Genomic DNA, 25,567 nt, shown 5'->3' on the forward strand with positions numbered 1-25,567 from the left:
AATACGGGTAAGTAGATACGGTACGTATGTGATCAGACATGGAGTAAAGTGGTTATATGAAACACAAGCTTTTGTTATGCGCATAAATTGGTGTCTATTATTACCTTCTACAACACTATAGCGTGTACATCAAACGAATTCAGGATTGTTATTAACTTATCCTCAAACAGGTACCAAAAAGGTATTTCATTAAAATATTCCAGTATTAAAAAAAGACTCGTACGGTTTATCAATTTGTTCCTTCTTTAGCATATAGAATTTATTTTGGATAACAACAGATGATTTGGTGTATTAATATCCTCGTTATAAAAATACACCGTTTGTATTGCGAAATTCCATTCGATCGTAGTTTGCATAATAGAGGCTTGAAATTAACTTGTTCATATAAACGAGGCGCGGATAAACGAGATTTTGTTATATTGAGATAGTTTGCTTATTCCTCGTATCACTGTTATCAGAATCTCGTCAGGGACTTACCACCTGGTGAGACATTAATATTCACTTTGAAAGGACCGCGAGTCTTGTCCCGGCTTAAAATTTAATAACGACAACACCGTCGTCATCCTTCACACCCCGTGCTGTCTTTTCTTCCCCCGATAAATCATGGTTGATCGAGCGTGACTTAACGACGAGAATCTCTCTCTCTCTCTCTCTCTCTCTCTGTCTTTCTCTCTCTCTCTCTCTCTCTCTCTAGTTTCACATTTTAGGCGAGTTTTATGGATTTTCGTGAAAGGAGTTCGCGAGAGGAATTTGGAATGTTCTTGAGTTGGAAGTAGTAAGTAGTATGTACGTGTGTGTGTGTATGTGTGTGTGTAACAGCGTAGGCGACAATTGTTACGATGACTCAAGAATTTCCAAAAAATTGGAAAACCTGGTACACCGAGGTTCCGAGGTTTAATATCTAGAGGCTTGCAACTTCTACAAGGTGGAAGATTGGGGAGGAATCGAGGCGATTTGAACCCCCGAGAAAAGAAAAATCGATCGACCTGGAGATTCAGTAATCCTCCACGCTGAGTGGCGAGAACACAGCTTCTTCCGTATTCGGCAAAGGAAGTACAAGGGGAAAGGCGATTTATCGCCTCGCAGCCCCCTGCTGTGTGTATTTCCTATGTTGTTCTCTCATTTTCTCTATTTCCCGGACGCGTCATGACATCGCATGAAATTTCACCGTTTTCCAGAAGCAACCACTATTTCTTCGCCAATTTTATTTATTCCACTTATACCGGAAGATCACAGGGAAAGATATAATAAATATCCTTTTGTTGTTTTTCTCATTTTAATATCCCTTTATGACTAGGCAGGAGAATCTTAGTAATTAAAAAAGTAAAACAATTTCTTAGATTGAAAGATGAAAGTCTTTCAAACAGCTGATAAATCGACGAGATTTTACGGCAATCAAAGGTAGAATTATCAAGATAAACAATGTATTAATATTTTCAGTATTGTAATATTATAATAAGAGATATTTAAACAAATTTTGAATGTATGAAGAAACACATGTTTCGTTCGAAAAGCAAATATAAAGACGTTTATGATAATCCGCAGGGATCTCATTTCGTTTGACAGCTACGGGAACATTTATGCTGAACCTTTTTCGATGAATTAATTTGTATTTTATAATAACGTGATAAAATTATAGAGCTATGTCTGAAAATTTGTTTGACCAATTAACAATACAATAATTTGAAAGTGTCTATACCATCGAAGAGTTTCGAATTTTGAACGAGTCGCATCGCAATCGGAAAGCGGGGTATGAAGCGAATTTCCAGAATCGATCACGCGGTTAACTGGTAAAAAATCGTCGAGTATCGTGGTATCGGTGGATTAAGGCACGATAAATCACAGCAGCTCGATTTGTTTCGTTATCTGCCATGAATTTTTTTTATGGCGATTAAGGAAACGTAGCTACAACATACCTGCAGATAAATCATCCACGGTACGCGGAATGTAAAAACGAGGCACGTACAATGCGAGCAAATTTTGAGCGATCCTTTCCGACTTGGACGAATTCCAAACGAGGGGAGGGAGAGGGGAGAAGATTCATCGCTTTCGGTATCGATGAGATTCTAGTGCTGCTTTAATTAGTCGAAAAATAATATCAATATTTTAATGTTATTGTCGATAATAAAACTGAAAACAAATGAAATTGTTTCTAAATCTCGCTATGAATTTTCCGAATAATCCAATGCGTAGAAGATAATAAATAAAAAAACAACATTAATTTGTGAAAAATTTCCACACGACAGCATCAATTTTGAAAGCAAAAAATTTGGAAACGATCATTTCGACTACTTCGATAAATCAGTGTTGGAAGAATGAAGTCTGACCAGCCTGCCTGTTAAATACTTCGTCCAATATTTTACGAGCGTATCTGCACTCTTATTTCGCTCCATGTTTATCACCGAATATTTCACCGAATTGTCAAGAAACCTCTGCATTTCCCTCGTCCAATATGAGAACGCAATTTATTCTTCGATTCAATTTACTCCTCCAACAGACCTGTAAAATCGTATTAATGCGATTATAATAATGCACACTGAGTTGAGAAATTTATTCGTATACAAAATAGTAAATCGCAGACGTTGCATATTGGCCAGAAAGTAGAATCCACGTTTCTCTATGGGTGTATGTATATGTATGCGGGTGAGTGGGTGTTTCTTTGGGGAATGGAAGTGACTTTGGTAAAGATAAGAAAGAAGATACCGGGGAAGGGAAAACCGGCGAAATTATATCCGCGAGTAATGTCTCCGATATGCAGGAGGAAATTGCACCTCAGGCATCACCATTATGATAGAATATCTTTACCATAAATTCCTTTTCACTATGTTCGGCTATCGCCTATGGAGACCCCCCGTTACGTCCTCTCTCTTTGATTATGTTAATATAACGTTATATATGGGTCCTTAGTCACGATCGTTTCCAGATTTTGCAGAGGTATTTTGGTTTATAACAGGAGGCAACGTCGAACGATATTTGATATTCATAATAACAAATATTTTATAAAATCTGATTGAAATTGATGGAGATGCAAGTGAAAGAAGATAGAAAGAAGAAGAGAAGAAAGTAATTTACATCTGTTTTATTATACCAGTATGTAGATTTTACTTACTTCGATACTTTATTTATCGCGAAGAAATGCTAAGAAAAATTGCAATTTCTAAGCTGAATTAAAAAAACATGATATTCGTAATATTTTTTTTACTTGTCGAGCAATTACATTTTAGAATTAAAGTAGTTACGAGCTTGATCGATATAGCCTGTAAAATTTAAAAGTCTTCCAAGTCTAGCCGGTTTAATTATCGAGATGTGTCCCAACTCCCGATAATTCGCGCGCTTCTTGCGAAGTTGAGGGTGGTGAAATTTAAATGAGTTCAAGGTTTGCACCGTTCTTGGCGAATCGATTATTAATTAACGCTAATGCAGTGTATCTTCGCGTCAGATATACATCTACAATAAATTCAACCGCCAGTGACGTCTCTTCCACTCCCTTCCTCTGCTCCGGGATACTTGACGTACGGAAAGAGAACGAACACCGAACGGAAGTCTCGGGGTTTCTGTTTACTTAACCATCAAGATTATGCGCATAAATTAAACGACACACGCTACCATTAGCCGCCACTATCACGTCGATGCAATAAGGGCGTTAACGCCAGTAATAGAGCAGCCTAAGTACACCGTGGATGCAGCTTCCCAAGCGCAACGAAAATTGCCTTTATACAGCGCAGTAATATGGCATACAGAGCTTGTGGAATTTGCAAATGAAAGACAAACCTTCGACTCGATCGCGATATGATCCTAGCCAGAGTTTTCCTTCAATTTTACAACTATGGATTTGAAATTCTTGGCTCCATTGTATCGCGTTATTCTTATTGATTTTGGGATCACCAAATTGATCGAAAATAGGAATGTTTTAATTGTTTAGAACGAATGATTGAGGTTTACGCGTTGGAAATAGCGCGTAGAGATGGAAAGATGCGAAAATAATAAGAGGATCGATCGGTTATTTCTTTCTATTGGGGTAATGAGAATTTTTGCTGATGAAATGTAGAACAAGCGATTGAATATTTCCAATGTTATGAATATTCTACGCAAATGAGAAAATAACTAGGCAAAAGAACAAAGCAATCAACAGATTATTTCTTACAAATCCCATGCAATTATAAATATAAATATACGAATGCTGATTTGAATAATTTTCTGAAAACGAATATTTTTGGTGATTGCAGCAAATGATCGAATTTCCTGTACTATGGATACCTGGATGAATCGAGCGTTTGAAAAATTTGCGGCTGTAGCCTACTGGCGAAAATAGGCGAAAAGTTGGTATGAAATGGAGGCGAAACTGTAATCCGACAGATCACAAAGCACAAAGTGAAAGTAACGGAGTCTCGCCTGGCATTGTTACGTAAACTCAGAAGATTCGAGATAAATGAAAACTAATCTGTAACTGGGTGTAAGTACTACTTCTCTCTTTCAATTCGAATTTCACCATGGAAGAGAATGAATAGCGAGTTGAAGGGAGAAGAAAGGGAGACTGAATAATCACAGATAATGAAATGATGCTGGATTACACGGAGGATCACACGGCTATCGCCTTCTTTGTCAAACGAACGACATTAGCCCTTCTTGCTGTTACTCTCGAGGGTTAACTTCGTAAAGCCGGCATGTTCGTATTGCTGTAAGCGTGAATAAATGGATATGTTCGTATTTTCTGCGACGGCGCTCGAATTGTGACTGTACAAACAAAGATGCACAAGTCGATCTGCATTTAAATGATCAAAGTTTCTTCAATGGCTCGCTATAGAAAGGGAACTATTCCTTAATTCGACACGCCAGATACATAAGTGCTATTCACGAATTCTATATTCCTTTGTACCTTCAATTCGTTTCACGTTTCTGCATACTTGGCTATACTTCACTAGAAAAGTTTTTCTTCGCGGAATTAAAAAACTCTCGGGTAGATCCATTAACTGGAAACGCCGATACGTAAATGAAAGCCACGGGTTCTACGTATTTTCTATTTTTCCAATCTCATTCCACATTTTTGCATATTTTATACAGAGAAGCTCAGGACAAAATTTCTAAAAGTTTTTCCTTGAAGAATTATACAACTGATCTTTTAATTGAATACACCAGATACGCAAGTTTAATTCAAGAATTCCATATTCTTTTATATTTCAGGCTATTTTAATACGATTCATATAAGAAGATTCAAGAAAGAGATCCACGAGATAAATTTTATAAAATTTCCCCTTTAAGAAATCGAACACGTAACGTGTAGGTCTGACGATCTGACTTGATCTGTTGTTCTGATCTTTCTGATGTCCTGTTCTTTCCTTTTCCCAATATCATTCCCTGTTTTCGCATACTTTGTAGAAAGAGGTTCGAAAAAATTTTCCAGCGAGAGATCTGTAAAAAATTAACCAACTGAACTATAAAATAAATTAGTACCCAGACTATGACACGGCGTACGTTATCTGCCAGATACACACTGTTTTTCCAACAACTGATCCCTTGCAAGTGACACCCGCTTTCGCGAAGGAGACAAACCCAGTTCGCAGAAGTTAGTCGGAGTTTCTGCCGGTTTTTACATAAACCACTGAAACTTCCAGAAGAGATGGCTCGTGATTTATCCGACGTCTGTTTTCTGATAACGTATCTCAAATCCAGAGACTTTAAAAAGCGATCTAATTTCACGTGCATGAACACCGGATGAATCTAACAACTTTCATCGTAATAATTAAAAGGGCGCGTGATTTATATACGGCGCGAAACTTTCTTTAGGAAGCAGCAAGCAAGTCTCGTAAGTTTCTGAGGTTGAAGACCAGTTGGCCGGCAATTTTCCTACGTGAAATACAGCTCGGTACGGAGCGTTTTCTCTCTTTCGAATGACACCGCGTAGTTTCGTTCGTCGCTGTTCTCGCGCCTCTTCTCCGGCCTACGCGTAACCCTGAACCGTGGAATTTTTAATACTTGTTCCAGCCCCTTAATCAAGAGAGCAAGCGGCTATATCTCGACCACTGGAACGACTACGGCCAGAGGAAATGGCCTGGATCCTGTTTAATGAAACCGGGCGAAAAAAAAGTTTGCTTCTTCTCTTCGTAGCAACTTCGTGCATCGTGGCTGGCTTTAACGAAAAAAAAGACAAGAAAAAAAGGAAAAAGAAAGCTCGTCTTTGCATTAGCCGTGACCACGATGAACCATGCAGACACGCGAGTGTAAAGAGGCGCCTGTTACCGTTACATTATGTAATTAAAAAGTAGCTACGCGGTCGATGCTCGAAACAAACTTCGTTCGCTCGACTCTCTGTGAGTTGCATTATAGGTCGTTTATTAATTTTCTTCCCTCAAAAAATTTTATCCGGCAGCTTTCGTCGATAACCAAGTTCGACCGAGTAGAAAGCAAGATCAAGAGAAAAGAAAAACAACCGCGAATTTACCTTATCTATTCGCCGAGGAGCAACGAAAAAAGACGAAAGAGTTAACTCGATCGAATAGAGAAAATGTTTCTCGGAGGAGATGTACCGAGAGAATTTGTACCGATATCGTGTTACGTTCGGTGACGATTCTACGAGTACATGAAAGGTTATCCTTTCTCCTTTCGGGGTAATTCGATTAGGAAGACTCTATCTTCCATCGATGAAAGAGTAGCAAACGTGAAATACACGAGCCAATAATATATCAATATTATTGATAATAAAGAATTGTAGTCTTTTATCGTGTCTCTTCGAAAAGCAACGAACTCTGTGATTCAGTACGAATATCCTGCGACACTGCAGGCACGTACTTTCTATACAGTTTTTGTCAGGCTACGTGACCGAATTATGAAGCATAGCGTTGCGAAAGCAGCAACGGAAAAAACCGAGCGAATATTTTATTCGCATGCCGACGTTCCCAGTATCTTCGGTAGAGAATTGTTTCATAAATAATTCGCTCACCTTTCATCTGCCTTTGGTATCCGTTACACATGCTTCGTTGCTTTCGAATTGTCCTAGAAAGGAATAGGATATTCGTTCTTCCCGCTCGTTGAATGCACGTTATTGATAAAATTTGATACCTCTGTTCTTAGAGGAATCTGTACAGGCGTGAGAATTCGTGCGAAACCGCGTGAAATGCGGATTATTATGCAACTTTATATTTTTATGAACACGAGTAAGAAAGAGGCAATGTGAAAGTCTGTTTCACCTGTTGGAGATTATAACGCGTTCTCCTCTACTTTGGATGTTTCACCACGTGTATTTTGCGCATTTTTACATTTTCCAAATTTTATGTGAATGAGTAAAAGTCAACGATCTAATGACCAATGGTTGAGAATTAAATGAATTATAAAATTCGTACGTTGAGGTATCTTTAGAGCGAACAGCGACTGAGAGAATGTTCTTGGTGGAACGACACCATCATAGAAAACTTCTTTTTCAAATACGAAGGAATAAAGGGAGAAAGGAAGAGACAGTCGTTTTCTCGTGTCGTAGATTTTCGCACGATAAATCCGTGGCTGAGAGCGTGTCAATTAGCGAACCGTGGATGGCAGAACGGCAGGGAAAATTGTCAGAAATTGTCGAAGTAACAACTCAGCGATGGGACATTGTAAAATCGTGGCAGCTGTAAAGGAGCGTCGCTCGTAAACCACAAACTTCAACGTTCGTGACAATTTTGGTGGAAAACGCGAGAATTCGTTCGACCGATCATCCAGAGTCTCGACTTTCTATTTGATCGTGGCAAACATCGAACGATCGAACCTAACACGTCCCACGAAAGCACACCCTGGTCCCTGTCGAAACGATACTCGTTGCATCGTTGTTATCGCTGTCCACAGGCGCCGCAATAATAATTCAATTTTCGCTCGGCGCTCTTGAATTTCGAGAAGCTAGAAATTCCGCGATACAATCTCCGAACATTCGAAGCTTTAGACTTTAAAATGTAATTTTATTACTTTCTCTAGGAGATTTTTTTTAATTACCTGCTCTAACAAGCTTCGGTATTTGTTTATTAGATCTGGCAATAAAATTAATGAAATTCCAGTGTTGTAAATTCCAAAGTAAATACGATGAAACTAATTGTAAAAATAACAGCTCGACTTTATTCCCTTGCCTTGTAATATCACGGTATGTAGACTGTAGTTTTTATTCGAGGGAAATAGCTCGCATTTGTAGGAAACTTTAATATAAACTTCAACTATAAGACGAACATTTTAGATTAAGAATTATCAAACCTTAGAAAAATTCCGTGCTATATTGTGTAATATATTACAGGTGATATTCTTTCAAAATTTCAAGAAAATCAGATATTGTGAATTTCGAGGGAAATTTAAGAGAACGGCTTTTCCCTGGTGAATTTCCCGCATATTTATCCCTGTAACTTTATCGAAAGCTGGAACGTTGATAAACTGTTTTTTACCTAATATTCTACCATTAAGAAGCCGTTAAAAAAGTCACAAAACAACAGATTAAAACTTTGAATTTTTAATAAACAACCGTACGATAAATTTCATTTTCTCTAGTCGAAATATTCGTCACTGTTCTTTCTCAATCCACTCCAAATACATTTTTAATTTATTCTGTGTTTTTGTTTTCTATCGTAGCTATAATAAAAATCAGCGACGTTCGATTAGTCGCAGATTAATCTACTGAAACTTCTTCTTAAAGCTATATCGTTCCTATCTTCTTTCTCTAATCCTTCTTTTTTCCCGTGGAAAAATCACGGAAAGCAGACACGTACTTCTTCGTTGCGCGGTCACGTAAAATCGAAACGCACGAACGAAACGATTCTTCCGTCCGCAAACAACGAGCGTTTAAGCCGCGGTAGAGAAGGGAAAGCTTGAATAGCAGACTTTCGCCTCGGCGTGACGTTGCTTTTCTTCCCGTATCGGCGACTCTGTATCGGCGACTCCGTGTCGACACCAGCCAATATCCTGGCCAGAAAAAAAGCGTTGACTTCGTTACCGATGCTAATGAAAGGGGATCGTCGACAATTGAAACAGATTTACTCAGCCAGAGAGTAACAGCGTGACGTACTAGGGTGGAAGGTATAAGGGATGGAACACGGGGCTGAAACAGGTTTCACGCATTGTACTCTAACTACAAGGCGATGTTATGGATTAATTCACCGAGCTTTCCATTGTCTACGACTCGAACTGAAAACGGATCAGGATTTTCAGCATTGTTACGCCATTTTGTAGCATTTCCGTGAGTTTTCGAGGAAATTGCGAAATTAACGCACGATCTGGTGTTAGCCTCGTATGGGTTCAAAGACTGAGGAAACGTTTAAAAGTTTGTGCCTGAATGTTTATTTTAATCTACGTTTCATAGATACGTTCCATTCGATCTTGCGAATTTGTTAAACTGTTATTCGTAGTTTTATTGTAGATTTTACTCGTCGCGGACTATTGTGGACTACGGTGGATCAAAATTCCGGTATTGTTGCGTCATTTCCTAGTATTTCCATGAGTTTTTTCATACTCAACGTTATCCGCGTTTCAACTGGGTTCAAAAACTGAAAAAAAGGTTGAGAAGTTTGTGCGTGAAAGTTTTTTGCAGACTGCCTTTGGTCGAAGTGGTCCATCAACCTTGGGAAATTATTATTCGACTCGAAGGTCTGGCGTCGTACGTGATCGAAATGTGAAGCGAGTACGGCGCACGGTCTTTCTCGTGCCATTCTCTCCTTCCCAACTGTGCTTCACGCGGACAGAACGAAAGCAGATGCTGGGAAACGCTCTAGTGAAAAATGTAGACCGCGGTTACGTGCGAACTTATCCCTCTGGTTAATATTGGAAAGCACTAACCAGACAGAATCTTTCACTATGTTAGCTTATGGTTCATCTCACAATGACTTCCTGCTTGTACTTTCAACTTCTAACCCATTCATATTCATACTTTATGCACCTATTCATATTTTAAACTAATTCATATTCATATTTTAAACTTCTATTCATACTAATGTAGACCGAATGTAATATCAACGTCAAAGGAGAACAAAAGAACGCAATTAAATTTCATAAATTCCCGCGTCGCGCGACCGAAAGACAATGTGTTCTTGGAAAGGTGCCAGCTTTGAATAGAAAACGCGACGGTGTATACGAATTTTCTCACGGGCGCGAAAACAAATCAAAAAGAACTTGGTTAAACAAGGTAAAACGTAGGTAGAATTATGTATATAGCGAGGCAGAATTATTTCAGCTACCAGAGATCTAACGTCTTAAAATTCATCCTTGAACTTTCCACAGCATGATCTTTGTTTTATATTATGAGACGCTATTGATCCTCGGTGAAGGAAATTATGCAAAAATTCTTTCTGTTTTCTCAGAGATATTACATTGGCACGCGAATCACGAGTTTGCTCAAACTCCCAAGTCGCTATAATCGAAGACACTTACCGTTGTATCGCTATATCTGTCAAGTTACATTATGATATTACGCGGTCCTGTTAACAACCATAAAATCAATATGACATCAAAGAAATAAATTTCAAAGAAGATGACGATGGGTTACGAGTTTTGAAAATTATTGCTCCTTTCGTTTTCTATTTTTAACCGTAGCAATAACACTAGACACATCGCGTCGTTCCTGTCCCATGGGTTCCATTCCGTAGGAACAGAAAACTCACAATTGCAGCGACAAGAATACAAGAGAAATTAAGTTGTCACTCTACCTGCGAGAACGTGGTTGCACAACAAAGATGAAATATTCATGGGTGCCGATAGAAGCACAACTCTTTACATACGGAATGCTCGCCGGGTTGACTTCTTGGCGTCTTTTGTCTTTCAGAAGTGAGAAAAATCCTCGCATGGGCGAGAGAACACGGTGAACTGTTACATTTTTCATCGTGGGAACCAGTCGTAACAAATTGCAACATGGTTCGACAATGTTTCGCCAGTGACGCCGAGTCAAGAAAAATTTCAACGTTAAATTTCCTTCCGATAAAATTTCTCTTTCTAACTCGTCAGAACTCCTGAGCATACACAGAATTTCCCGTAAGAAAACGAAGCGAGCAGATGTAAAAGGATTGGCAATCGATCGGCAGTAATCATCGTTGGACAGAAAACGATCGAGTTTGCTCGTTGCGATAAACATTGAATCGCCGTACGATTGATCGTGCCCTTTGATCCGTTTACTCTCGTAATTATCGTCAAAAGGGCGACCATGATTAAAGGGCTCGTAACAAAAATAACCCTTCGTCCTCTGGCTTTTTCCAGGAAAAAGGAAGAACATGCCGACCTTTTCAATTTGCTTGTTTGTTCAATAAAAGTCAAGTTTTTGTAATAAAATGTTCATAGTATTACGTAATTGTTGAAACAGTCTTTAATTATATCCTAAAAGAATTGTGTTTATTCGGTAATAAAACACGATGACAGAAAGTAACGAATGATGCGGAAGAGTAGAGAAATATGGGAAAATTCAGGAAAGAGAAAGACGACGATAAAAATGTCCTGAAAGCTTCTCACTGATTTACGACGATGACAGATGTTTAGAATTTCTGCTTTGCATAATGTTCCACGCTGTTTTACACTTTCACAAGGCTGTTTGTCATATAACCATACGATCAAACAACGATTCTAACTATTTCCTCTCCTTTTTCCATCGGGAATCAAGAACTTCGAGTTTCAACTTCGCAATCTCGACTTAAAACACAATTTGAGAAGTCATCGAATTTGCCAGAAAGCAAGATGTTATTTTGGGACGGTGCACGAACTCTCTTCAATCGAATGAAACGAGTTTCGAGTATTTTCCAAGGCAAAAATACCGCAAGGGGGAAATTTCCTGGGACGTTAGGAAATACAGAAGCAACAGGGCAAGAGGAATAGAAAAATCTGAGCTGCAAAGGGACAAACATGCGATTTAGCAAAGCCGTGGAATTAAATTCAAAGGAGGACGAATTTCGCGAACTATTAAAAACTGAAAAGTCATCTGTCCCGCTGTTGACGTATCTCTGAAGCAATCCACTTCATAAGCTAATTTCCCGGCCGATAGAAGGAACGAAAGAAAGAACTGGTTCGCGTTTACCGTGGAACTACGTTTCTGTTCTTCCCATTGTTACGTTTAGCCGCTCTGTTTATTAATCCTCCCCTCCCCCTCGCGACTTTTGTTAAATCGATGCATTAAACGATCCTCTTTCTGCCCCTGAAGAAGGGCAAACAATCTGACCAAGAAAGAGAGATGGTTTTGTTTGTAGCCTAGTTACATCGATGAGGATTACAATATTTGCGTCGTCGCTTAAGCTTCAAAGTCTTAAAATTCGATTTTTAACCTAGCACGGGATAATCTAACTTATCGTATCTTATGAGACGCTATTATCTTTGATATTATAATAGGAGAGGAAGAAAATATGGTGTAAATTTTCTACGTGCAGTAGGAGAAGATATCAAGAACGAAAAAATGATTTGAACAATCTTATTTGGATCAGTGACAAGCTTTTGTGCGAGAATGAATAAAACGAACGACTGAATAATTTGTAGAAATAAAGTATACACATATTACTGAACTATGACAATTACAACTGAGGAGATCAACATTGTACTTCTTTCTTTTGATGAGTAGTAGTTACGCGAGTTAAAAGCGAGACAAATAGCCTGTTTCAAATGTAGATCGCTTAAAATTGTTCATAGCTGAGTTTGTCGTATCACAAGGAAAATTACTTGGCTTCTCTGAAACAACTCTACCCTACTCCATAGCAATAGGGATTTACCTACGCTTCTACGTTTTCCAATCGTCGAATCTCTGCCCCTCGATGATATTTCTTTCAAGAGAACCTTCGAGTTTTTACATCAAAGGCAGAAAAGCAACATTTCTACGTAGCGCTTTGTACACGGAACGCAGCGTATCTCGATAGCAATCATTTGGAAAGAGAATATTTGGTCGAAAAGGACGATCTATCGACTGATGTATCCTACCGGAACGATCTACGTGAAATTCATGTCGACTGGGTCGATCTGTCGACAAAAAATACCTGTCGACGAGACAATCTATCCGACAAAATGTTGCGCGCTGGGTGATAAAGAAACGGATAAAAAAAAAGAAAGCGGAAATAACTTGTCACAGGAAACTACCTGTCGCCAACGATCGCGACTTGCCAGCGAGTTGATCGTCACGCGAAATGATAGGTACGTTCTCTGAGAAACGTCCTTTTATTTCTGATGTCGACTCCGCATGCGACCCTATTAAAAAGTTGTAAAAGAACCATCATGGAAAAGTATTTACAAACACGAAAGAAAGCAAAGAATGGATAAAGGGATAACTAAAGCAACGATAAAAAGGCACGGAGGGTAAAGATTGAAAAGCAAGGGAGGAATCGTGACTTTAAAAACCGTTTCGTGGTTTTCTTATGGAAGAAAACTCGTGGTCGGTATTCTTCCTCTTCCATTGTATGCTTTTTCCATTATTCGGCTCGTCAAGAGGTTTGTCAAATTCATGTCGTGCCCAGAAAGCTATTTAATTAATTCAGCCAACGTCCCCTCGTCATTCTTAGTTCCATCAAATCGTTCTTTCCTGTTCGATGGAGATCGACATCAGACGTATCCATCGCTCGCGAATTATATTGGGCTGGCAACTAAGTGATTGCGGATTTTGTCCATACCACCTACTGGCAAAATCCGCAATCACTTAGTTGCCAGTCCAATACATAATTATAGTTCATGTAGATCCTTCCCATGGATTCGAATTTGTTATATCCTTTTTCGAGGATCATTAGCATAGACTATGGAGACAGAGGTCTAACGTCAGTGATCATTTCCCCGTTTCTTGTCATCCAGAGTTTATAATAATTTATCGAGTTTATGAGCAGTCGGAAATGGTTGTCAACGTCGCGTCAAAAGGAAGCTATTGTCAACGCAGCATGTCTCGAGCGATCTTAATTCGAAATTCTTGTTACTTCGATGAATGAAATAACCATTCGAAACAGAACTATTGAGATATGTATAATTTTATGTGCTAGACTAGGTTAGATGCATAACAGTGATACTTGTATGTGAATATTAGTGTGTGTATGAATATCTTTGAAATCGTTTATCAAATAAATATATAACTATTCTAATATAAACTCTAAGTGTAAACTTAGTGTTCCTATACCATTATTTCGGCTATTAAGATCCAAAATTCTCAACAAAAACTTCCCCTTTTCCTGAAACTTTCATAGACAAGAACAATCAGAACCCTAGATCAGTTGAAACAGAGGGAATCAAAACGGAGATAAAATAGAAACGAGTCGTAAGCGATAGTAAAAAGATTGGTGGCAATAGGTTCGAGGAAATGGTACTTCCGGGGCATATTACCGCTGCAATGCGGTAACGCGTGGTCGGTTAACGTTTCGTGCGATATAATTTCCTGCGAGAACACCATTTCTGGCCGGCGATAAGCGGTCGTTCGAGAGACGACGAAGGGAGCCTCGGTGATCGACCAAATTATGTCTCGTTCGAGCGGTCTCTGGTTTAATCGACCCTGTCCAGATCGAATCTGCCCTTCCAACAGTCTTATCTAAATGGACCAAAAGTCTTTCAACGCGGATAGGATAGTGTGTATCTTGACTTCATCAAGGGATTCCTGCAGACCATACGAAATCAACGTCGGGTTACAATGATTAACGAGATCCAAATCAAATACACGTTTGCCTGAAGAATAAGCAATTTAAAAAAAAAAAAACATAGTGAACTTTTGCGGAAGATGTTCCATTTTATTTAAGATACGTTCCTTCAAAATACATCAAATGACTGTTCTATAGGTCGTTATTCGCTATAGAGCAACTTTACATTTTAACAAGCGAAGTTGGGTAACTCGAAAAGTTAGAAAAATTTGAAAACGTAGAGCAAACAATGTTATTAATCATGAGACCATTTTTCCTTCTAGCGAATAAGTTTCCCGAGATGGAATTACTCCTACAAACGATTCCAAGTTTTCATATTGTTTTGAATATTGCGAAACTATGCATAAAATGTTTATATATGCAACTTACAAATATATGTTTGTAATAAATATTTTGTAACTTGTATATACATCGTCAGATTGCTTCCAAATTTTACTTTATACAAATTTCAAAATATTTCATAAGAGACACATAATAATTAACGTACAAAATCTTTTAGTATAAAATTAATAAAATAAAGAAGTAAAATAAGAAGGCTTCGGAAAAAGTTTTCTGAGCCACTGTAAGTTACGTAACGATGCCCTTAAAATTTTTCTTCAACCTTAAAACGTCCTATTATTTTTTAAAGCAACCATGTAGTCTTATTTGGAAGAAACGAGACTGTCTCATAGGTGTATTTACTATTTACTCGATGAAGCGGTGACAGTTCGTTAAAAACGCGACACCGGAATTCCCAACGCTATTTGCATGGCGTTTCGTTGCATTATACTGGAGGACCGCGCTAGAAATGGGACACCACGGTCTCGCGAGCAGCTTTTGTGCCATCGTCACACGCGTTCTAATGCGTCGCAATGGAATTAAATGGAAAAGTCTAGCTCTGCTTCCGTTGGCTTCTTTGCCTCTCGCGCGCTACACTTTTTCTCGTTTCTCGTCGCCGGGGCGAAATGGTAGTCTACGTCAACATGCTGTAATTATTCCGTTTGTTCCGCGAGGTAATCAGTTCCCCTTTTCACGAACGCTATTGTGAAGCTCATATAGGGACATACGAATGCTCTAAAATACTGGAAAATATTTAACCTCGCTCGAACTAAAGAATTTTCAAAAAGCACACTGGTTTTTTCTTTTCGAACGTAATTCAGTGAAGAATAGAATCGAACGATTCACAGATGACATTTAAATTGAAATCGAAAAGTACAAAAGAGAGATGATGATGTTACAAAAACTGCTTTTTAAATTTACTTTAGAATTTAGCATTGTTCGTGTCAGTTTCTTGCGATGCAGCGAACTAAAGAATCGAATATTGATCGAGTACTTATGCGATGAAATGAACTGATTAGTGAAAAACGTTATCGATTAGTTTGGCTTCTGAGAGTGGTTAAATTGTAGTACTTCGTTTTCAACTTGTGTATGCGAATGATTTATGATAACTAAATAAATAGAAATACAAATAACAGTGATAAGAAATTTGAGTGGGTCGAAGAGATAGAGAGGATAGGGGCGGATGTAAAATGGGATTTGATAAAACGTAGGCGAGATTAAAATGCTGCTCGAGAACTACGGATATATCGTTTCCATCTTGGACCAAGGATCCTGGTGATGCGCGGCGTTGCTTTTAGGATAATGAAACATGAGCAGGGCACGTTCGATGAATGATCAACGGGTCGCTTTTGGAACACGTTGATCCTTCGCGAGAAAGAGAATAGTTCACCGTAGCAAATGGAAGGTATCGAGTTTAAGAAGAGAATGGAATTGTATTGGTGATACGAGAAACGCATGGAAGATTGTTGATATCGATAAACGATATATTCTCTCCTTTGTCGCTATCAGAACATTTACTGAAAGCGAGGTTCACCTTACGAATGATTAAAAAATTATTAAAAAAGTTTTGAGAATTATTATCTTGTTTGGGATTTTAGATAAAAGTACATAAACATTGCAGAATTTTGAGATAAATAATTCACACAATATTTCTCTAAAAGTTATGAATTATTGTAGTTTTAGTGTTACATAAATTGTTATATCGTGTATGATACCAGGTGGCCTATTTCTCATGAGTGGCAGAGAATATATGGACATATACTACTTATTTTGCTTCGAATCCTGCGTCGTTTACATTCCATCGAACTGATTAATATTACTTAAATCTCCCAAAATATACAGTCGTCAATTTATAAAACTTCCATAGAAGATTACGAACTCTGATGGTTTTGACGTTAGATCAATTGTTATAATAATATCTGATACGAAACCAGAAGGTGTTCCAGTATTTAACAGACGGCTGAGTATACACGACTCATACTACTTGCTCTCGTTCCTCCGTTCATTTCCCCACATTCTATGCATATACATTCTGTATTCTTCTTATGTTTAACTACCAATGACAATTTGTTCTGAATAGTCGAAAGGAATTGATTTTCTCCTGCTCGCCTTCTAACAGTTATTTGTAACGAATCGGAGATGTCAGTGAATCTCCCATTTATCGTCTGACTATCGACAAGATCGATCCCTGCGACCAATGACCCACGCGATTCAGACACAAAGGGCCATTGTAGCGTTGTAAGGGTCGACGTTAGTTTTACCATCGATCTGGTCTGGTAATCGACGAAATGCGATTACTGCATTTCATGCACAGACGATCTGATAGTTCCGGTCGTATACGCGGCCAATAGATTGTTTCCCTGTGGGCCGTTTCTAAGGCCAGGTCGATGTGAAACACTTGTTGGATAGTAGCAATCCACCTAATAACTTAACAGCCAACTTACGCAACACGTATATACTCTATGTTACATGGTGAACGAGCCATTTCTTGTTGCCCGTGTAATCTCACTTAACGTAACTTTAATGAAATCTATTCAGCCTACCATGGTGGGAAATAACGCGATTAAACTATCGTTTCCTTATTCATCGTTCATCTCACGTTGATTTTAGAGGGCTTTCCTCTATGTCAATGCGCGAATAATATTTCAAAGACAGAATCAGCGTTTAAAAAGAATGAAAAACGTTAGATGATCTAGTCGTTTAGAATCTCCAAGTTTCGCCCACTCGCGTCGTATCAGACGTCTTACAATTAGCTACGAACAAATGACTCTGAGATTTAAAATTGGAAATATCGTAACCAGTAGCCTACCTTAAATATTTTATGTATTTCCACGTATTCTGTGCAATTAGTGTATTTTTGCACGTTTAAATTTCCCATGAATAAGTAATCGGATACAAAATGAGAGAACACGAGACTGGTTTATACAAGGCATAAATTTATTTAAACGTTTGAAATACCGTTACGGGACAATCTGTATGCGTCAGAATCCATGTTATTCGTCTCTTTAAGTAGTAAAACAGACTTTACGCGTCCAACCTGACTAAACCATTCTCACGGCGCTATAATTAAGACGCGAAAAGGCATAAAAAGATATAGTTACAAACGAAGAAGAGTAATTTACAGTTACAACGTAATTTAACCAAGAAATACGAACGCGCAAGGATAAAAAGTGAGAAGACGAGCAAAAAGAGTTGACAGTGCGACAAACACGCGGTAGGAAACGTAGCGAATTTAATTAAGGGAAGTTAGAGTAATTATCACCGGAGCTATTTGCCAGGCTGGTGTACAAATAAAGCGGCTTATTCGTATCGTTCGGTACATTGACAAGTTCTAGAAATCGCATTAAAGGTTCCATCGGGAAGATTGAAGAGTTTCGATTCCCAGTCAATCGCTTCGCATTGCCGAACAACTCCGAGTGTTTCGCTGACTACGATTGCACATCCGACATAATTTACCATCGACTAGCTCGTGGTTTCATTTGCGCGAGATTCTCGCGTCAGATATTCTGTTGCGCTACCAGAAATACTTCCAGGCGAATAAAATATGATGGAAAAGTTGCGGGGCTTCATTCTTAAATCGCGAAATTACGATATATGAATCTGAGATTTATATGGATTCAGCTAGCTCGGAAAATGACTGAGTAATTGTCATTATGTTTGCGAAAGCATGTTTTATATTCGTTGTAATCTCCGACGATTATTAATTTGAGGGAATAAAGAACATGTGTCCTTTTTGACTACAAAGATATAGCAAATTCTTGCCACAAGTTTGAAGTTATAGAATATTTTGATCGTTTGATAGAAAAGTTGGAAGTGCAGTATAAACGAGAGAATCTCAAGTTAGCCGTTAAAGAATTAAAAAAGAATTGAAGTTTGAATTTCATCGTTTTATTTCTATCATTTTGTTAAATATAGTTTTATTTGTTTTGTATCGCATTTAGGGCAGCAAAAACTCTATCTTACCGAGAAAACTTGTTGGCAACACTCCCAGATAGATATAATGTCGTCGTGTTAAAGAGAGAAGAAGCGGGAAGATAGAAGAAGCAATTTAAGAGTTTCTGATCGGCGGAAATTAGAAATTCGATTTGCCAGCGAGGAATCGTTAATTTCCAAATCTCATTATCGCGGCTAATCCTATTCGTGATATAATGAACACAATTTTCCTCGCGCGGGATCGACTCGTTGTGCCACGCAAGATATCAGCCATACAGGGAACACACCCCGTTCGGATATTCGCTAGTTAAATTTACTTTGGCGGTCTGCTCGTTCATCCCACCATTGTCCCTGATAAAGGTAAACCACGTACGTAATTTTACATTCCCCCAGCTTCGTTTCAAATTCACGCACCACGCTCTCGCGGTCTTTGATTTCCAAATATTTGTTCCTTTATGGCGAGAAATGAATCCATGTTGTATTAAAACTATTTTACAAATTTCGAGATTGCACCAGAAATAATAATTTCTAACAAATTCTCATAATAATAATTTTAATAATAATTTTATTCGTTATCGACCATAACAAGGAAATCGCGAGATATTCCATAGTCAAGAATCTAAAACAAATGTTTCGTGAGACTTTTCTTATCGTAGAAAAATTCTTTTGTCAAAATTTTATGAAAATAAAGCAAATTACTGTTTGTACTTATAGCGTCAAATTGGCAGAATATTCAGTGTAGCTGTATCTGAGACATGATTTTTTCTCTATTTTAATAGATAATGTATAAAGAAATAAAATAGCTAAGTTCTTCTCCCTTATCAAGAGAAGAAAATGGAAATTACATTCATGCTACCATACAACTCGTTAATATGAATGGTAATAGAGGAAGAAAGTTCTTGTATGAGGAAACATTTCGATTACTAACAACTTGGGAACAACTCGTGACTTCCTGTGTATTTTACATCGGTTAACTTGCACGAAGTGCGGCAAAGCGTTCGACATTTTAAATAAATCAGCATATGTAAGTACTTAACTGTCGCAAATATATTACCCATAGGGATCTCGATCGTTCTCGACAACTTTTCTGCGAGTAAACTTCAGCTGGTTCCAGCAACATCCTCAATTTCTATTCGACCAACCGAGTGACTAAAAATATCTCCGTTGCAAAAACCTCGAACTTACAATAGTTACATTCCCTGAAGCAGTTTTTCCCCAAGTTCCTCTCCGAGTCTCTCACTCTTTCTCTCCCTCTGCAGTTTCTGAAGCGCTTTCGCGAAAAAAGAAGAAATACACGAAAAATATTTATTTGTAAATTATATTAAATTATGAGATTTTTGTTCAAATTTTTTAATATCGAATTAATTCATGAAGTTCCGATTTTAAAGAAGTTCTAAAAATGTGTTTTAGATTTATATTGTTAATTTTATTATCCCGGATTGAAGAAGTGCATGATGTTTCATAAAAGAACAATATAAGTTGATCTGATTTCGCTGTCTGTTTCGAAAAATGAATCGACGTATATCACAATAAGAATTTTTATTTTTATACCGATACCGATCTGTCTTGTGCACTCGTACAACAGAAATCCGATAACGATAGAAGTCTATCACCAAGTATATTTAGTTGAACATATATTTCTTCGCAATTGTGTAAAACCTTCGATTTATGTAATTCAGAGTTACACAGTACTGCAATTGTTTTCTTTTGTCTCGAACGTTTCTCAAATCTCCCAGCTTCAAATGATTCAGCAGTACGTCTACGCCAATGTATACAATACGATAAAAAGTAGACGAATCCACAGAAAAATTTAGAAAATTTGCAAAAATATAAAATTTCCGAAAAAATTGGTGTCGTACTCGATGAGTTAGCGTTCCCATAACCGCACGAAGCGTCTGACAATCCATTTGCTACAAAATGCCAGCGTAAACAGAAGAATCTTGCTCGTATAAACTCGTAAATCCGTCGATGATACGTGTGACGTTCGTGAGTGAAAATACCTGGTCGAGTTGTTCTGTTTGATATTTAAAAACGGCCGCATCGTTCATTGGCGTTGCCAATCAAGGGGTGGCTCGTGTTACGCGGATGTAAAACGACCTATTAAACATTCAACTCGTTCGTCGTGACGTTCAGCAATTTTTTACCTTCCTAAACGTTGCACGGGAGCAGGCAGAAAAGGGAAGTCATAGTTGACGGACAGCCGCAATAAAAATAAATCAGCCCGCTGCCTACGAGAGGGTCGGAATGTTACAAAGGGTTGAAGTGTCGTGGCTGTCCCCGTGGAAAAACCATAAAGGGAGAAGGAAAAATTGAACGAGGCAGAGTGGGAGGAAAAGTTGACGGGTCCCTTTGTGAGTTTATTTCTCTTCCTCGTTCCCTTTTGCCGCGAAACCCGTTTCCACGCTTTTTTTAGCCCGTTACACCAAAGACTTTCATGAATTTATTATTTACGATTCTCGAATACTACCCACAGTAAATCGCCTTTCATCGTTATTTTCTTTCCTTTCGATTTTCTGCAAATCGTCCTTTGAAGTCGTGAATCGTCCAAGCAAACCGACAAACCGGAAATTTCGATCTTAATGAACATCCCCTGTGGTTGGCTCGCAGTCACGTTCGATACAAACATCCGGGGAAAACCTTTCGACTCCACGAACATGCTTTTAAGGTTTAATCGGTCGCGAAGACACGGAACATTTGGACGTCTCTTTCTTCCGGCCTGTCGCGGATGCGCCCTCTCGTTAAGCTCTTTTTATGCTTTCGTGGAGCGCATAATGGTGTACTTTGAAATTTCGACAAGTCATAATGTAGAGTTTAAGTGCGGTATTTTTATGCACGCGAATATAAAATTAAAGTGGCTCGTGAAAATATCTCAACATTTACCGCGGGAAACATTTGTCTACGTATTAAGCGCTCTATATAAAATATTTCCAAATTTCACTAAAATTATAATGAGTCATGACCGTCATCGTTATATTGGTCAAATTTGTCTTATTTCGTTATAGTTCCATTTGAACACCGATACCTATTTTATTTATATAAATCGAAATTCTGATTGTTTAAATACTTTCGTCATTTCCGTGAACTATATATCTGCACTTAATATCTTGCAGGTTCTATGTACATTTTCAGACTTGTTTCAAACTTTACCAATATAGATCGCGATAATCGGATCTCGTTACAGTGCTAACAAAACTTTTAAACATCTTATGTAATACACATAATATATATTCATAAAAGGCTTCCAAATACTTCCCTGGACCACTATACATAGACGTAGTAGAAGAACATTCAGAAGAAGAATAGACTAAATCTAAATTGAAATGAAACAATAGAGATCGTTTCTAAGCGGACGTTATTTAGGTTGCAACTGTGATATCTTATAGCAGAAACTTCTCACACCCAAAAACCATTCACGAGAGGCGATACAACTTAGAAATTCTGCAAAGTACTATGTATAGACTTGGAGAAAGCTTGCTTGCCCGTACGTACGAAATATGTGTCCGAAACGTCGGCGCCTCATAGTCTACAGCACAGTTGCTTACAATAGAAAGTTGCCTCCGCTACAGAATCCATGAAACTTCTTCTTCGATAACACGTTTCCATTGTATTGTTTACCATTACTTTTTCATTCTGACGAGACACGGCTTTCCTCTCTTTTAATTATCTTTGATGATTTATTATTTCTTTGATATCATAGAATTTATTATTACGAATATTGGACATCAAAGTTTCAAAGTATAGATCCTTGGCGCCATGAAACGGAGAGTAAAGCAGTTTTCATAGACAGATGGCCTACATTTCAATCCCTGATAATTTCCCACGAAAATATTTGTCTTTCTCCTTCGAGAGTGATCCTCCGTCCTCAACTCTGTGTTCGTGATTCTGTTCAAGAAACGAACTGCAATTTCGTCCAACAGGCAGATAATAAAAATTAAACTCGACGCCTGATCCTGTTCTTGGCAAACAGGCTTTGTTGAAATAATACACATATTGTGTTATTATTAAAACATATTGACATCAGTTCTGCAGGAACAAAAGTCCGCAAAAGCACGTGTCGTATTTGATCGTGTTTAATCGAAACATGGAAAATTGCGTTAACTTAACGTGTCGTTTATAATTTCTTGCTAGTCAATTTGCATTACTGCAAAATTGATAAAACAGGCAATTTCAAAAATATGTTTTCTATCTTTCTCGTTTCTACAATTTCTTTCATCTGAATCCTGCAAGTTTATGAAGTCTAAAGAAACTATAGTTTCGTATCCAGTGGTCCATATACGACGTCTAGTATGATAAGTTTAGAGATCTTTTTTAAACTATCAACTCAAGTTCTTTTTGTATTTTCGATTTATGCAGCGGGCTTCTCTATTGTATCTATTATTGCGAGAGGATAAAAATCATGAAAGACTTTGAAATTTTATGATGAAACAATGCCGGAGGGTGACCGATATCCAATTACGATGTTGGACGTAGTATAGTCGCATAGACACCACATGGCGCCTCGAATTTTTCGATATGAACACCATCCGATGCCTCCGGGATATCTCGAATTAATTTAATGCCAGGTCATTTCGCTCGTCAGAATAATCGGCGTTAATTAAAAGATTTATCGTAATTACCAGCGCACCTACCACGCGACACTCGTATTAATGATTCAATGATTGTCCACTATTAATATCCCTGCGAGTACCGTTCGAATCAATTTTTTCTTCTTAATTATTGCTCATTACCGTGGCCATCATTCGACCTCGCCTACATTATAAACACATTAACTCCGCGCGAAACGCTGATGTGTGATATTAAACGCTAACGTTGATATCGGAATTCCTGCAAGTGCGACGTCGTAATGAAAATTACGCTACCCATTGGAGACGCTATCTGTCTTATGATTTGTGTTCTAATAGAAACCTTCAGATTATAATCTAATCTTAGATAATATTGGGCTGGCAATTATATAAGGCAACAATATAAACAAACGATATAAGAAAAATGATTTTTTGATTTTTCAATTTATCAACATAAGACGACATGCAATCGAGGATGCCACAAATTAGATTTCTTCAAGTACCGTGTGTCGGGAAGACAAGGTCGTGTGTCACGAACCTTTGTCAAAGAAGTAAAGATGTCGATAGTCGTAAGTTCGACCTATTCTTAGTTTTCTCCAAAATTGATGAGAATCGTATAGACATTTGGAAAAGTGAGGGCTCAGGTAAATTACTTAACAACGTCCAGAGGAGATACATCGATTTCAAAGAACTGTAGCTATAAATTTACCTAAGGCGTAACTAAACATTTAATGTTACAACCTTAGGCTCAAGGAAGAAAATCTGATGCATGTTGTACTTTAGAAACGAGCTCAGTGTGTTTTGTAGCTCAATTACTCGATGTACAGGTACTTGTACACTTCGTTGGTTAGCCTCGAGTTACATGACAGAATCTATTTAATGCGATAGGAAAATGGATGTTTCCGAGTATAAGGCGAGAAAGATCGTGCCAGTTTTGAAAGAGGAGACCGCGGAAAGTTGATCTGTTAGTCTGATATTTTATTTTCTGTATTATACACCGGTATACTTACGTTCCATAGAAACCCTAAGAATCTTTATATTGGATCCTTTATGCAACGCATGTAATCTACATACAGCGAGTATACGTTTCAGTATCATGTTCATCCATTAGAAAATTATTCGCAGATTCAACGTTATAAAGGATGAATATCTAATTCAAGAAGAAGCTCTACCTAAATTACGTTCGTCTTTGCCTGTTGCTGTTGGAAATTCTATGCCAAAAAATCTTGATGTTCAACACTGATACCGTGCAACTATGATTGAAGACAACTAGCTCGCCTGCCATATATTTTGCTACGTAAAATTCCACGTTGTAATCCTCGGCGAGATTGATCGATCAAGAATTTTTAAAAGTTCCCGTAAGAACAGTTCTATACAAAGTGCTAGAAAAGAGTCCAAGATATAATATAGTTGCACTGGATACATACATTTAAAAATTTTTTTCAAACTTTACCTATGCGATCATGATAGTCGTGTCTCGTTACATCGTCGATGAAATTTCAAAATGTTTTGTGTAATACACGTGCAGTGGCTACAATAGTCATTGGCGTTCCACTGTATTTATTATAACGTCCATGTGCTAATTAATTACGTCCAAGTATATTAAATTTCGTATGTTTCAGTAGCGTTACAAAATTTTAAGACTAAAAATGAAATATTTAGATCATAATTAAAAACTGTTTAAGTCAAAAATAAGAGTATGTGCCAAAACTTTTTGTAACCACTGTGATACATGCGCAAATGTAATGTATCTACAAGCGTTCAATCATTTTTATGAACCGCTGTACATTCATTAGAAATGTTTCATTTCTCTCAGTGAATACTATAGGTCCTAAATGTAAAACTCTCTGTTTTGGTATTATGTAACACAAAGATTAATAAATTCTTCTGGTTGTTTTTAAACGACGGCGTTCTTCCATCACGAAGTTCCCCGGTTAAAATTGAATTTACCACAAGTGGAGCTGCAAATGTAATTACATCTACCGGGAAATTTAATGAAAAATTAGCGTCATTTCGCTGGTAAATATCGCAGGAAAAATCGGGCAAGTTCACCGCGATATTTTTCGCGTTACTGCTCGGCCAATTTGCCGCGGATTTTATTTCGAACTTCCGCGTGACACACTGAAATTTAAGTTTAGCCACCTTCGACGTTGTTGATCCAGTTGATGTATTTCGCTTAAATTT

General features: G+C 37.9%; 1 protein-coding gene across 7 annotated transcripts in view; it reads right to left on the minus strand.

The window, feature by feature from the left end:
* The window catches only part of 5-HT1 (serotonin receptor), a 158,151-nt gene that overhangs the window by 53,716 nt on the left and 78,868 nt on the right, over nucleotides 1-25,567 (minus strand). The window contains exon 1 of one of the 7 annotated variants that reach the window (XM_076622690.1): nucleotides 6,938-6,958. The exons of the other annotated variants lie outside the window; for them this stretch is intronic. The gene's annotated coding sequence lies outside the window, so the exon portion shown is untranslated. Of the gene's footprint in view, nucleotides 1-6,937; nucleotides 6,959-25,567 lie in introns of those variants that run through there. 7 annotated transcript variants of the gene reach the window in all.

Source organism: Bombus vancouverensis, chromosome 11 (genome assembly GCF_051014615.1).
Source record: "Bombus vancouverensis nearcticus chromosome 11, iyBomVanc1_principal, whole genome shotgun sequence".
Taxonomy (NCBI): domain Eukaryota; kingdom Metazoa; phylum Arthropoda; class Insecta; order Hymenoptera; family Apidae; genus Bombus; species Bombus vancouverensis.